The sequence below is a fragment of the Heterocephalus glaber genome, unplaced genomic scaffold, assembly GCF_053883595.1.
Source record: "Heterocephalus glaber isolate CG9 unplaced genomic scaffold, H.glaber_assembly_v1.0 deba00001532, whole genome shotgun sequence".
Taxonomy (NCBI): Eukaryota; Metazoa; Chordata; class Mammalia; order Rodentia; family Bathyergidae; genus Heterocephalus; species Heterocephalus glaber.
In genome coordinates, this window is record NW_028258330.1 from 17,445,423 (window position 1) to 17,458,204 (window position 12,782).

The following is a 12,782-nucleotide window of genomic DNA, read 5'->3' on the forward strand; positions in this document are numbered from 1 at the left end:
TGTTGTTATTCTTCTTTGTATCATCTAGCAGCTGCTGGATTGATTTCTCATGGTCCCTTATAATTTTGAAGCAATTTTCCTGGTCACTAATTGCAATCTTTATCTTCTGTATCTGAAATTCTGTCCTCACATTGGCTCATTCTGCTGTGTAGACTTTCAATGGAGTTTTTCATGTCCTGGAAATCTATTTGCATCTGTTTTATGGATTCCATTTGTTTCCTATGTTGGGATTCCATCATATTCCTGAGCTCCTGTCTAGATTTATTAATCATGTCTTGCACTAGGGGCACAATTTCTCTTGTTATCTGAGAAATTATTTCTGATTTCATTTTTTCCAGATCCCCTTTTGTTGCCAGTTCAGTGGGTCCAGGTGGTTAAGTATCAGAGTGTTCCATCTCATTTCCCTTTGGGGTTGCTGTAGATGATCTGGAAGTCTGGTTTTGAGACTTATTTATGTGTTTTCTCATTTCGACTGGGGCGGGGGGCTGTTAGCGCCTGCACAGATTACCTCCTCTGAGCTGGGAGAGGTGGGACAGGGGCTGGGAGCAGCGGTAGGGATGGTGACCCAAAAGCCCTTTCCTGTGGGCTGGGAGCAGTGGGAGGGATGGTGGCCAGGAAGCCCCTTCCTCTGGACCAGGAGCAGTGGGACGGCGGCTCAGAAGCCCCTACCTCTGGGCTGGGAGCAGCGGGACTCAGTACCTTGGTCTGGTGGTCTGGTGTCCTCTGAGTCTTTGTAGTGTGGAACCAGGTGGCTGACTGTCTGCAGCAGGGTGATTCGGCGTGTTCCGTGCCACTCGTGACCTCAGTAGGACGTGGGCAGACCTGCCTGTCTGCAGCGGGGTGATTTGGCGTCTTCCGCGCGGCTCGGTACCTCAGTAGGGCGTCCCCAGCCAATTTCTTACTGCTATGTCTAGCACTGAATTTGAAGTCAATAGAGAGAGGCTGGGCATGACAGTGCACGACTGTAAGACGATCCCCATGAGTTTGAGAGCAGCCTGGGCTATATAGTGACACTTTGTCTCAAAAGAACAAAGAAAAAAACCAAGAACGACACAAATTCAGCCATTTGCCTCTGATTCATGAATCTGTACCCCATAAAGGGAACCCACAGGCTGCTGCAGCCTGAGATTTGCCAGGGCTCAAGGTGTCTGAAATGCAATCTCCTCTCCTCTTTCAGTCAGACCCTGGAGCAGGCGCCTTGTGGCTGACTGACACCCTGCGTAAGCTGTCTGCCTCCAGACAGAGAACAACAACTCAGCTGAGAGCAGCCCCGGCAGGGTTTCCAGCCTGCGCGCCTGTCTCCGACAGACCAGGTAGGCTGGGTGAGCCACTTGCTTGGGCCAGTGTCCTCAGGTCCTCGTGTGAGCTTTGCTGGAAGCAGATCCTGAGGCAAGGACTCAAGTGCAAGTGGTCGTTGAGCAGATGATCTGGAAAATGCTACCAGGGATGTGGAGAGAGTGACGGCAGAAAGGGAGGGGAGACAGCAGAGGAGAGATGTGGCTCCCAGCAGTGCCCCATGGAGGACGAGCTCAGTTAAGGATCTCGATGGAAAGCTTATTCAAGATCCCTGAGAGAGTGGGACCAGGGACGCAGCCAGGGTCCTCTTGAGAAGACAGCAGGAGGGACAGGGTCAGGAAAGGAGAGGGAAGCAGAGGTCAGAGTGAGGTTCGTGCCTTGGGACTCAGCCAAGGGGTGCAGGCAGCTTCTTCGACCTGAGGAAGGAGGGGTAGGGGCTGTGCCCAGGGCCTCTGGATGAACATGGTCCGTGGCCGATTTTAACTCTCTGGCCTCCAGAGCTCCATGATCACAGATGTAGCTGTCTGGCCACCACACTTATGGTGATCCGTCACTGCAGCCATAGGGAACACAGAGAAAGAGCAAGGCAGAAGAGAAGAGCTCACTGCAGTGTGTCCTGTGAGCAGACACTAAGCGTCTTCCTTTCCTTAATCCTCACACCACCCCTAGTTATATTTGCTTCATGGCCTTGGATTCATTTGGCCAGACTGAATTTCATTTGATAGCTCTCTGTCCTTTAAATTGATGATAAAAACCTTAAGTCAGTTTTGTCATTGTAGCTTCCCTATGCAGACACCCAAATCTCTTCTGGAACCCAACTCCACTGCCACCAATATCCCAGCCTCCTCCGCCTGCCGATGATAAAATGGGCTGCCGCAGTTAGAGGCTACCACAGCTCCGGCTCCAGCAAGAGGAATAAAAATTAGCCTCGGCCCCTTTAATCTGTTTCGTTACAAATGGCTGCTTTTTACTCTGCAGTTTGCCCGGCTCCCTGCAGCTGCTTAATTATTCACAGGAAGGCACCTCAGGATTTTCACTGGAGAAGCTGTGGCTAAGATCTGACTTCCTTGTACGCCAGTGACAAAGTTTCCAGACTCCGGGAAAGGCAGTGGGGTGGTGCGTCTAGAACCTGCACCCTGGCTCTGCAGGGGGAGCCAATTGGGGTCAGATCGCTGGAGCATGAAGCCCAGGGAAATCCACAGAGACCAGGCCAGGGCTATGTTGATGTGAAGGGGAACAAGGGCGTTATCTGTATTCAGGGAAAATTCTTGGAGTTAGGAGAAAATCTCAATTAACTTCCAGGTCAGTGTGCTATTCTATTAGCCATGCCACTGTTTCCCTTCCTTTTCTTTTCTTTTTTAGTTTTTTGATTTGTTTTCTTTTTGTTTTTGTTTTGATACCGGGGATCGAACTCAGGACCTTGTACTTGTGAGGCAGGCAGCAGCACCACTGAACTAAATCCCCGGCCTTTTTCTTTTCCTTTTTCCCCCCAACCCCAGTACTGGAGATTGAACCCTGGGCCTTCACACTGAGCTATAGCCCCAGCCTTTCTTATTAAATTGAGACAGTGTCTCACTAAGTTGCCCAGGCTAGGTTCAAACTTGTTATCCTCCTGTCTCAGCCTCCCAGAGTGCTGGGATTACAGGCCTGTGCCACCACACACGCTTCCTTTTATTTCTAAATAGTGCTACCTATAATGGACAAAGGCAATGGGCTGTCACTTCATTTAAGAGAGGGTAATGACTCAGCCAGAAGACCAAGACCTGTGGGTACAGATTGTCTACACTGTAAACAAGGAAATAAAGGTTTATTTCACTTCGAATTTTTCTTGGGTTTATGATGTTTCTGAATGACTGCTATTACTTTATTTATTTAATTTTTTCTTCTTTAATTTGTTTTTTGTTTGTTTGTTTGTTTTGTTTTTTGAGACAAGGTCTCACTATGTAAGCCAGGCTGGCTTCAAAATTGAAGAGATTCCCTTCGGGCTCAGTCTCCTGAGTGCTGGAATTCCAGGCATTTGCCACCATTCCCAGCCCTACCTGTTATTTCATCTGGACTTTTAGGTGGTAAATTCCCCAAGGCAAGCCCTTGTTTATTTTGGTTTCTCCAAATCCCAGATATTTGCAGACCACCACGGGCATCAATGCTACCGAGCAGAATAACTGAATAGATCACAGGCAAGGATATAAAGCTCACTCTGTCACTGTTGAATTTGTCCAGGGTGGAGCCTGGGGCCCAGTGCAGGGTGCATTGGAGCTCAGCGAGCATTTGTTGGACATAAATGGAGGCAGCATGGTTCACAGGGCCCCCACCTCCTCCTCCAGGACTTCGGCACAGCCAGCCCTACTTGGCAACTGCATGCTTAGCCACCGCTGCACAACCCAGCAGGTTTCTCAAGCATGCTCGATGGAGAGGCTGAAGAACTGGACAGAATGCAGACATGTTTCCCTCACAGCCTGCACAAAATGCAACTCAGCTAGTCCAGGGCAACCTACTTGTGTGCTGGGCCGCTTCAGGGGCACTGTCCTGCTCAGGGAAAGGGCTGTCAGGACAGAAAACGCATCTGCATCACAAAATTGTTATTAGGGTGGGCAGGACCAGGATGGAGAAGAAGCAGCCTGAGAGAGTAAGCAGGGAAGGAAATCAAGCTGGCACTCAGGGAACAGGACACTGTGGGCCTTGAGATGGGAAGGGGGATGTCAGGTAAACTGGGTGGTCTTGGCACAAGCTGAAATGGTGAGGGTCGCACCCAGAGCTGACCGTGGACTTCACTGCCCACCCCCATACCGGGGATGGAACTCACTCAAGACCTTGTGCTTGCCAGGCAGGCAAGGCGCCACTGAGCCGCATCCCTGGCTTCACTGTGCCTTCTTTATAACGCAATTTCCTAACACAATCGCTTCCCAGTGCAGACCTAACACATTCTTAGGCACCTTTTGAACTGTGAGCACACTCACGCCTGTATAGTAACTCCACCTTCTCCGGAGACCTCTGCCTCTTTTGAGAAACACACACACACACACACACACACACACACACACACAATTAACGACTCTCCTTTGAGATCTTCATGAAAATGAAATCCATTTTTTTTTTCCTCAGTACATAATGATCGCATTCATCGTGGGGAATTGGCACATGGACAGAACAGATCTTTATTCTTTTTACTTCCCCTTCCCTCTCCCCCATCTCTGGGTCTCCTTCACGTTTGCAAATGATCTCTCACTGTTGCCTATTATCTGAACTTTATTTTGCTTTTTAATTATTTATACTTTGGGTTTCTCATATAAGAGAAACCATGAAGCCAGGCATGGTAGGGCCTGCCTGAAATCACAGCACTCTGGAGGCTGAGGCAGGAGGATTGCTGCAAGTTCAAGGTCAGGCAACATAATGAGTTCGAGGCCAACCTGAACTACATAGAGAGACCCTGTGAGAGAGAGAGAGAGAGAGAGAGAGAGAGACCATGAGATATTTAAGCTTGTGTCTTATTTATTTCCCTTAACATTGTGAATTTGAAGTGTATCTCTTTTGCTGTTTTCTGAGACAGGGTCTCACTATGTAGTTCAGGCAGGCTTTGGACTCTTGGTGAACCTCCTGTCTCAACATCCCAAGTGCTTCCCTTTCCTGGTGCTGTCAACATCCAGCTTTGTTTCTTTTCTACAATAAACTTTCATTTTATTTTACTTTTTTTTCTTTGTTGGTTCTAGGGATCGAACTCAGGACCTTGCACTTGCAAGTCAGGGAGTGTATTTTAATTAGTCCAAACTATGGTTTCCATCCAGTGTAGCTAAGAACCATGCTAGCCAGTGACATTATGAAGATAAATGAATCAATATGTACAAAGGGCCTAGAAGATGGCCCATAATAAGTAATGAAAGCTCCAGTTCATTGTTAGGCAATGTTATTTCACACCGACATTAAACAAACCAAAAGTTGGGAAACAAATAAATAGCATCCTCATAGATTAAAAAAAAAAAAAATGCTTGCTCTGCAGGGGAGAAAACAACAGGGGTGGAGGTGAAGCTGAGTGATGGAGGTGCCCGCAGCATGCAGGAGGGTTTAAGCCCAGCACTTCCAACAAAAAACAGAAAAAGAGGAAAATGATCGAAATGGGTGGCCTCCCCACTTCCTGGTGGCCAGTTTAGGTTCTGAAATAGGAAGCTAAGGTTACCAGGTCATGCAGCCTCTTTTTTGGTACTGGAGGTTAAACCCAGGCCCTCCAACTAAGCTACATCCCCAGCCCTCTTTTTATTTCTTATTTAGAGACAGAGTCTCACTAAGTTGCTAAATTGCCCAGGCTGGACTCAAATCCATAATCCTACTGCCTCAGCCTCCCAGAGCACTGGGATTCCAAGCATGCCTGGCTAACTCTTCCTCTCTCGCTGTCTGGTCATCTTCCTCCAGCAGCTCCTTTACCTGTAGCTGCCTCAGCCTTCCTAGCTTCTCCTCTACCCTTTTGCTCACCATCACCTTTGACCCCCTCCTCGTCTACTTCCCAGGCCTCTGCTTCTGGTCTGCTCCTCAGCACTACCATTACTGGGCACATGTTCCTCCTTCTCCTCCTCCTCCACAACCTCCTCCTCCCTGCTGAGCCTCTCCAGCATTCACACTGCTACTCTCATGTGGCCGACTGAACAGGAAGTGGCAGTGGACCCTAGAGCTGCTGAGGGCTCCAGATGGCTCAGGAGCCAGATCAGAAACTATCACAGTGGCCTTCGGGGCAGCTATGCTAATGCTGCTGCTTCAGGGACATCTAGACCGGTGTCATCATCATCGCCAGGTCTAGGGAGGGAATCACTCCAAATATCCACAGGTGAACTTCTTTTGTTTGTTTGTTTTTTTGGTACCGGGGATCGAACTCAGGATCTTGTGCTTACGAGGCAAGTGATGGAACCACTGAGCTAAATCCCCAGACCTAAGTGAACTCCTTACCTCAAGATTTTTAGGTGGGCATCTTTTGCCTGAAAGCCCAGTGCACAACTTGATTTTTGTTTTTGTTTTTATTTTTTTATTTTTTGAGATGAGGTCTCACAATGTAGTCCTACCCTTGACCTCACTTTGGAATCCAGCCTGCTCTTGAATTTAGGGTGATCCTCCTGCCTCAGCCTCCTGAGCATGGGGATTACAGGTGTGTGCCAGCTGTAGTCCACAGCTTGCAAGAGCGCTGAGTGATTTCCCCATCCTGACCTTTTGATTTTTGAACTTTCCATTCACCCAATACTCCCAACACCTGATTCTGCCACACCATCTGCCCCCCAGGGAAGGACAGGAAAGCCTGGAGAGGCCCCTCATGGGGTTCCATCCTAAACAGAGTCCCTCCCTCAACCTGATCTTTAAGCACAGCCTTGCTAATGGTGAGTCCCTGGACCCAGGATGAGCACAAGAGGAAGTTGGGGAAACCGGAAAACAGGAGTTCAGCCTCCTTGGGTAAAGGCAGAAGAAGGCTGCTGGCATCTTTTAGCCCAGTCTGCCCTCAAACTCACAGCAATTCTCCTGCCTCAGCCTCCAAGTGTTGGGATCCCAGGCCTGCATTACCACACCAGGCAATACTGTTCTCCTGAGAGCTACACCTTTGCCTCCTGCATGATCTCTCTTTGGTGCTTGGGTTGAACAGTGCCTCATCAGCCAATGAGGAATGTGTGACACCCACAGAAGATGATGGGCATCGTGGGGCCTCCTCCGAAGGGCCCACTCCCCTTCCCCAGATGCTCCCCTGCTGCCTTCCAGGCCTTGCAGCATGGGGTTCCTAGTCCACGTCCTCATGTTGTCCTTGGCACCTAAATACATTCCCAGGGCTATTGGCAGAACTCAAATAAACAACTCTGACATCGGCCTGAACTGAGTGTAGAAAAATAAAATGTCCTCAGACGACCTTTCCTCCCCACTTTCACACCCAGGCCTTTCAGCACAGGGCCCAGCAGACGCAGCTGAGGGTATTTCTGTTCCTGACCTCCTCTCTGGAGCTAGAACCTCAGAAGCCACCAGGAAAGCTGCATCCCGTGCTCCTCTGCTGGCAGATCTCAGCTGTGAGATGATTTTCGGGACAGCGTGCCAACCACCTTGTGGATCCTGTCCGTCAGGACAAATGTCGCGTCAACAAGCCGCGCTGGGTCCTCGCCATTGGACACCAGCCACCATCTGATATCACGTCCCCCTAAAGCTACCAGAGAGGAGGACAGGTGGTGTATTTGGGAGGTGACCCCAGGAAGCAGAAATAGGAAGTGAGGGACAAGACAGACAGGAGAAAGCCAAGGCCAGGTGTGCTAAGGACCGGTTACCGCTGGGGACATCTGAGGTGCCCTTTGGAGGAACTCCGGAGAAGGTGCAGGACAGGGACTCCAAGGGCCAGGGCCGCTGGATCCAACCTCATGGCACACTGTGGGAGGCCCATGGTTCTGGGGGCTGTCAGTCCCAGGACTTCAGGCTGCACCTGAATTTGGCTCTCGGCCTGATACCAGCTTAGAGAAGGCAGAGATGCTCCCATGTGTGCGTGGTAGAGGGTGCTGGCAAAGCACAGGAACTGTCGCCCAAAGGTGCCTGAAATCAGGTGGCTACAGGATGTGACAGGGTTCATCAAACATCTGCTTCTGAACATAAGTGAAGTGCACCAATGCCTGTAATCCCAGCACTTGGGGGGCTGAGGCAGGAGGATTACTGTGAGTTCAAGGCAGCCTGAGCTCAAGACCAACCTGAACTACATAGCGAGATCCTATCTCAAAAAGACAAAAAAAAACCCCACCCAAAAATACCAACAGCAAAACAAGTCACCAGGCCCCATGTGAGCCTCCCTCGATAATCCACACCCTGTGCCTCTCAGGAAATCAGTTTCGGTCACTAGCTGTGTCCTGTGCCAACTTTCATTTCCTCACAGTTGGAAAGACAATGGTGCAATCATCTAAATAAACCTCACTATGAGGCCAGAGATTTCCATTTTCTAATTTTCTCTACTATGTTCTATAACTTCCCATTTTCCCCCAAACTCCTGCCCTGCACTTGAAAGCACTGATTGGCAACCAATTTCCACTCCTCGATAGCAAAAGCTCTGTTTACCCCGGGCTTCCTGTTCTGCGTCATCAAAGTCCAGCAGTCACTGTACCTCCCCATGTTCCTTCAAGCTCTGGCCCCATGCAGTGTCAGAACAACACTCAGGTCACGGGACTGCAGGTCCTCCACACGGTCAGGGTCAAGAGACAGCATGGGCTGGGACCAAAGAGCCACAATGCCTCCTCTGCTTTCAAAGAAATTATTCTTGAGAGGTGCTATTATGTATGATTTTAATTATTTTATATTCACTTTTCTATGTTTTCCAAAATTTACTAATGATCCTTTTTAACCCATATATTCAGAGAAGAAAGTAAGATTTGTTTTGTTTTAGGATTGAACTCAGGGCCTGTGCACTGAGCTACATCCCCAGCCCCCACCCCTTTTTGAGACAGGGTCTTCAGGCGGGGATTTAGCTCAATGGTTTTACCACCTGCCTCACAAATGCAAGGACCCAAGTTCAATCCCCAGTACCAAAAAAAAAAAAAAGATTCTCTCAGAGACAGGGTCTCACTAAGTCAATAAGTTGCCCAAACTTAGGATCCTCCTAGGGCCGGGGATTTAGCTCAGTGGTTCCGCCACCTGCCTTGCAAGCGTAAGGTCCCGAGTTCAGTTCCCAGTGCCAAAAAAAATTTTTTTAAAACCTCAGGATCCTCTTGCCTCAGCTCCCAGAGTGCTGGGATTACAGGTGTGTGCCAAGAAATAAGATATCTTCTTTAAAAAAAAAATCAGTGATCACATCAGGTGTGGTGATGCACATCTGTAATCTCAGCACTTGGGAGGCAGAAGTAGGAGGATCATGAGCAAGTTCAAGGCCAGTCTGAGCTATGTAGTGAGATCTTGTCTCAAAGAAACAAAAAAAAAATTTAATTTTAAAAAATGATGATTTAATAAGCCTCTCTAATACCCTATCCAAAAAAAGTCCTCCTGTAGACTGACCATCTACTTCTCTTTCCAGACAGGAGCCAAACCCCACTGTGGTCAGCTAGTGGCCACTTGGCCATTTAGTGGCTACTAAGGTCTCCTCGAGGTGACCTTATGGATAGGTCTTGTTTTTAAGTGGAACTCCAGAGGCTGCCTCTGAGACTAGGTCTCTCTCACAAGTCCACTCACTGCAGCACAGTGCACAATAGCTGCATTTTGGAAGCAGTGCCTGTGGCCATCCACAGATGGATGGATAAAGAAAATGCAGGATTCACACACAACAGAGTACTACTCTGCCATAAAGAAGGATACACTCGGGCCAGGGATTTAGCTCAGTGGTCCCACCGCCTGCCTCATAAGCACAAGGTCCAGAGTTCGATCCCTGGTACAAAAAAAAAAAAAAAGAAGGATATGCTTGGGTGCTCTGTAGGAAAATGGACCTTAAGACCGTAATGCTAAATGAAATAAGTTAGACACACGAGCTTAAATAGTGTACGGTTTCTCTTGGATGAGAAACCCCCAATATAAATAAAGAGCAAAATATAAGACAGCCTATAGGAAGTAGGGAGATGGGTCTTTTTGCAAGGAGAAAGGGATCAAGGGGTGGAGGGAGGGAAGGGGGAGGAGGGAAAGGGGATAAAAAAGGGATTGGGATGGGTTATGTACATGTACCAACGCCACGCATGAAATGTAAATATTGTGTACTGCAGGGATGTACTAATAAAAACAAATGAATTTTTAAAAAAGACATGGCAGTCAGGGATGGTGGTTCCATAGGATTAAATCACCTAGTGACATCGTAGCTCTGATGTTCACACAATGACAAATCGGCTGGCAATGCAGGTCTCAGATCGGATCCCCATGGTTACACAGTGCATCCTGGTAGTTTACGTGTGACATGATCCCAGGAAACACCAGCAGTGGGGAGGAAGGGAGAGCAGCCAATCAGAGCGCCTGATGGAAGCGTCCCCTGCAGGACCTCCAAGAGCCAGGGAGTGATGACCATCCCACCGCCCATCAGCTTGGCATCGAGAACAGCTACCTGGGTGGTGACAGTGCCTGGATACTCTGCCATGTGTGTGAGCAAGTTAGGCTGTGGCAGCAAGAGGAAGGCGCCTGGGCGTGGGTTGGAGGGTTAGCACTTGTTGATCCCTAGTCCTAAATGAACTTCGCATCTGCGTGGCCAATGAGCTTGCGGCAAAGAGCCCTGCGCCACTTCCAGATTGAGGTTTCATTGCGGGGCCCAGGCCCTGCAGGGCTCTTTTGCTGCTGCAGGAAGGAGCAGCAGTGTTGCGGGGGGGGGGGGGGGGGGGGGGGGGGGGGGGGGGGGGGGGGGGGGGGGGGGGGCTGGGCGGTGGGGGGGCCCTGCCCCGGGCCTGGGCTCTGGAGCGCGGCTGATGACGGTGTGGCCGAGTCCTAGCTGAGCCACAGCGAACATGAGGTTCCAAGCGATGTTTCTGAGGTTTTCCCTACAGCAGAATCCTGCCCAAACTAACCAATATGTACATCTATGCAAAACAGGCCACGCTGAAAGGGTGAGCCCCACGGATGTCATCAAAACAGCGGATTAGAAATGCAAACCTATGCTTTCAACTCTTCTTTCTAAAAGTAAGAAATTTTTATTGCCACCAAAACCCTGCAGTGTGGTAGGATGTTCACATACCTGGAAGTATTTGCCATAGCTTGTCATTTATCAAAGTATTTCTTTAGCTTAATGAAGAGTGCAATACTATTGATGTGTTGGGTAAATAACTGGAAGAAAGAGTGGGTGAATGGATAGAATTTTCCACATCGATTTAGATTTTGGAATTGTCCTTTGAGAGAGCTTGTTATGCAGGCAGGAGAGGAGAAAGTTTATGAAACTACTTTCAATTTTTTAAACATCTTATATATTATTACAAAATCTGGAAGTATATTGAAAAGTACATAAAATTATTATGAGTATACATACTATTATAGTAATACCTTTTACGGTATCTCCCAAAAAATCCAATCTGCCAACATAAAACCTATCCTTAAAACAACTTTTCCAGGTATTGATTTTTTGATCAAAAAATCCATTTAAAAATAGTAGGCAGGAATTATGTATTCAAGCCCATGGGGAAAGGGATTTGATTGATCTGGATAGTTGGATTGCTCCAAAGAAAATGTCTTCACTCACCCAAAATTCTGTCTCCAGGGCCCAGGGCTCCACCAGAAAGCACTACTGGCATCAAGGAGAGCATCATCTCCAGACTGCAGCAGAGATAAAACAATCTCACAGGAGGATTTCAAAGGGGTGACAACCATCTGCTGCCTCCCCAGGTGAATGAGCCAGCAGCCTGGGCAGCATACACAATGAGAGCTTTTCTTTAATAAATAGGAGGTTTCAACATAGTATGTCACTGTCTTACCTGTTCTATAGATGGAAAAAGTAAATTTCACAACTTACCTGCAATGAAAAGCTAAGACTCGTCTAACATTGTTCTAAGCAATTTTGCAAGAGTTTGACAGCTGTTTTTCCTTCTTTTTTAAGGTGTGAAACTGGCCTCCATCCATTACTGATTTTTAAACTGAAAGAGCAGTATGGATCCTGTCTTATTTACTTTCTCGTCCCTGAGACACAATAACTGACACACACAACTTAAGGGAAGAAAGGTTTATTTTGGCTCTCAGTTTGTAGAGGTTTCAGTCCATAGTCAGCTGGCTCTAGGGCAGCATGGCAGAGGAGAAAGAGCTCACAGTGTGGCAGCAGGAAGCAGAGAGAGATTATGGAGGAGGGAAGAATAGACCCTTCCAGGGTTGCCCCAGTGACCACCTCCAACCAGGCTTGACTTCCCAACATCACATTTAGCTATAAATTCATCCGTGGACTCATCAATAAGTTTCAAGCTTCCATGATCCAATCACCTCCTCCTCACACTCCACCTATGGAGCACATGAGGCTTTAGGGGGACATCGAGATATAAACCATAACAGGTTCCTTGTAATACAAGGAAATCTTGGGCTGGGGATTTAGCTCAGTGGTTCCGGCGCCTGCCTTGCAAGCACAAGGTCTGGAGTTTGATCCCTGGTACCAAAAAACCCCAAAAAGGAAATCTTTGGGGGGTAAAGAGAAAGTCAAACTGTTTTAGAGGCAATCTCCCCTTCATATAGCTCTGTATTTGTTATATACTAAATGTTCCTGAACCCTCTCCAGTTCAACCTAATCCACACCACATGGAGTTGGGGCGTTCGGGAGGAGGTTAGGTTGTGAGGATGGGACCCCTGTGAAGGCGATTAGTGCCCTTGTAAAGCAGGCCCCAGAAAGCTTCCATGTTCCCTTCCACCACCTGGGATTATGGGAAGAGGTCAAGGGTTTATGAACTAAGAAGCAGCTCTCTCCAAACACCAAATCTGTCAGCACCTTTATCTTGGACTTCTTAGCCTCCAGAACTATAAGAACTAAACTTGTTTATAAGCCACTCCATTTATGGTATTCTGTTATAGTATCCCAAACTGACTGAGACAGTATTTAAGAACCCATTAATGGCAAACTGAAA

At 48.1% G+C, this 12,782-nt stretch overlaps 1 long non-coding RNA gene across 1 annotated transcript; it reads left to right on the forward strand.

Annotated features, from left to right (window-relative positions):
* Positions 1-1,057: 1,057 nt before the first annotated feature.
* Positions 1,058-11,633, forward strand: LOC106009094 (uncharacterized). The gene is made up of 3 exons (XR_015441976.1): positions 1,058-1,313; positions 10,783-10,869; positions 11,441-11,633. It is a non-coding gene; the product is annotated as an uncharacterized LOC106009094 (long non-coding RNA).
* Positions 11,634-12,782: the final 1,149 nt, after the last annotated feature.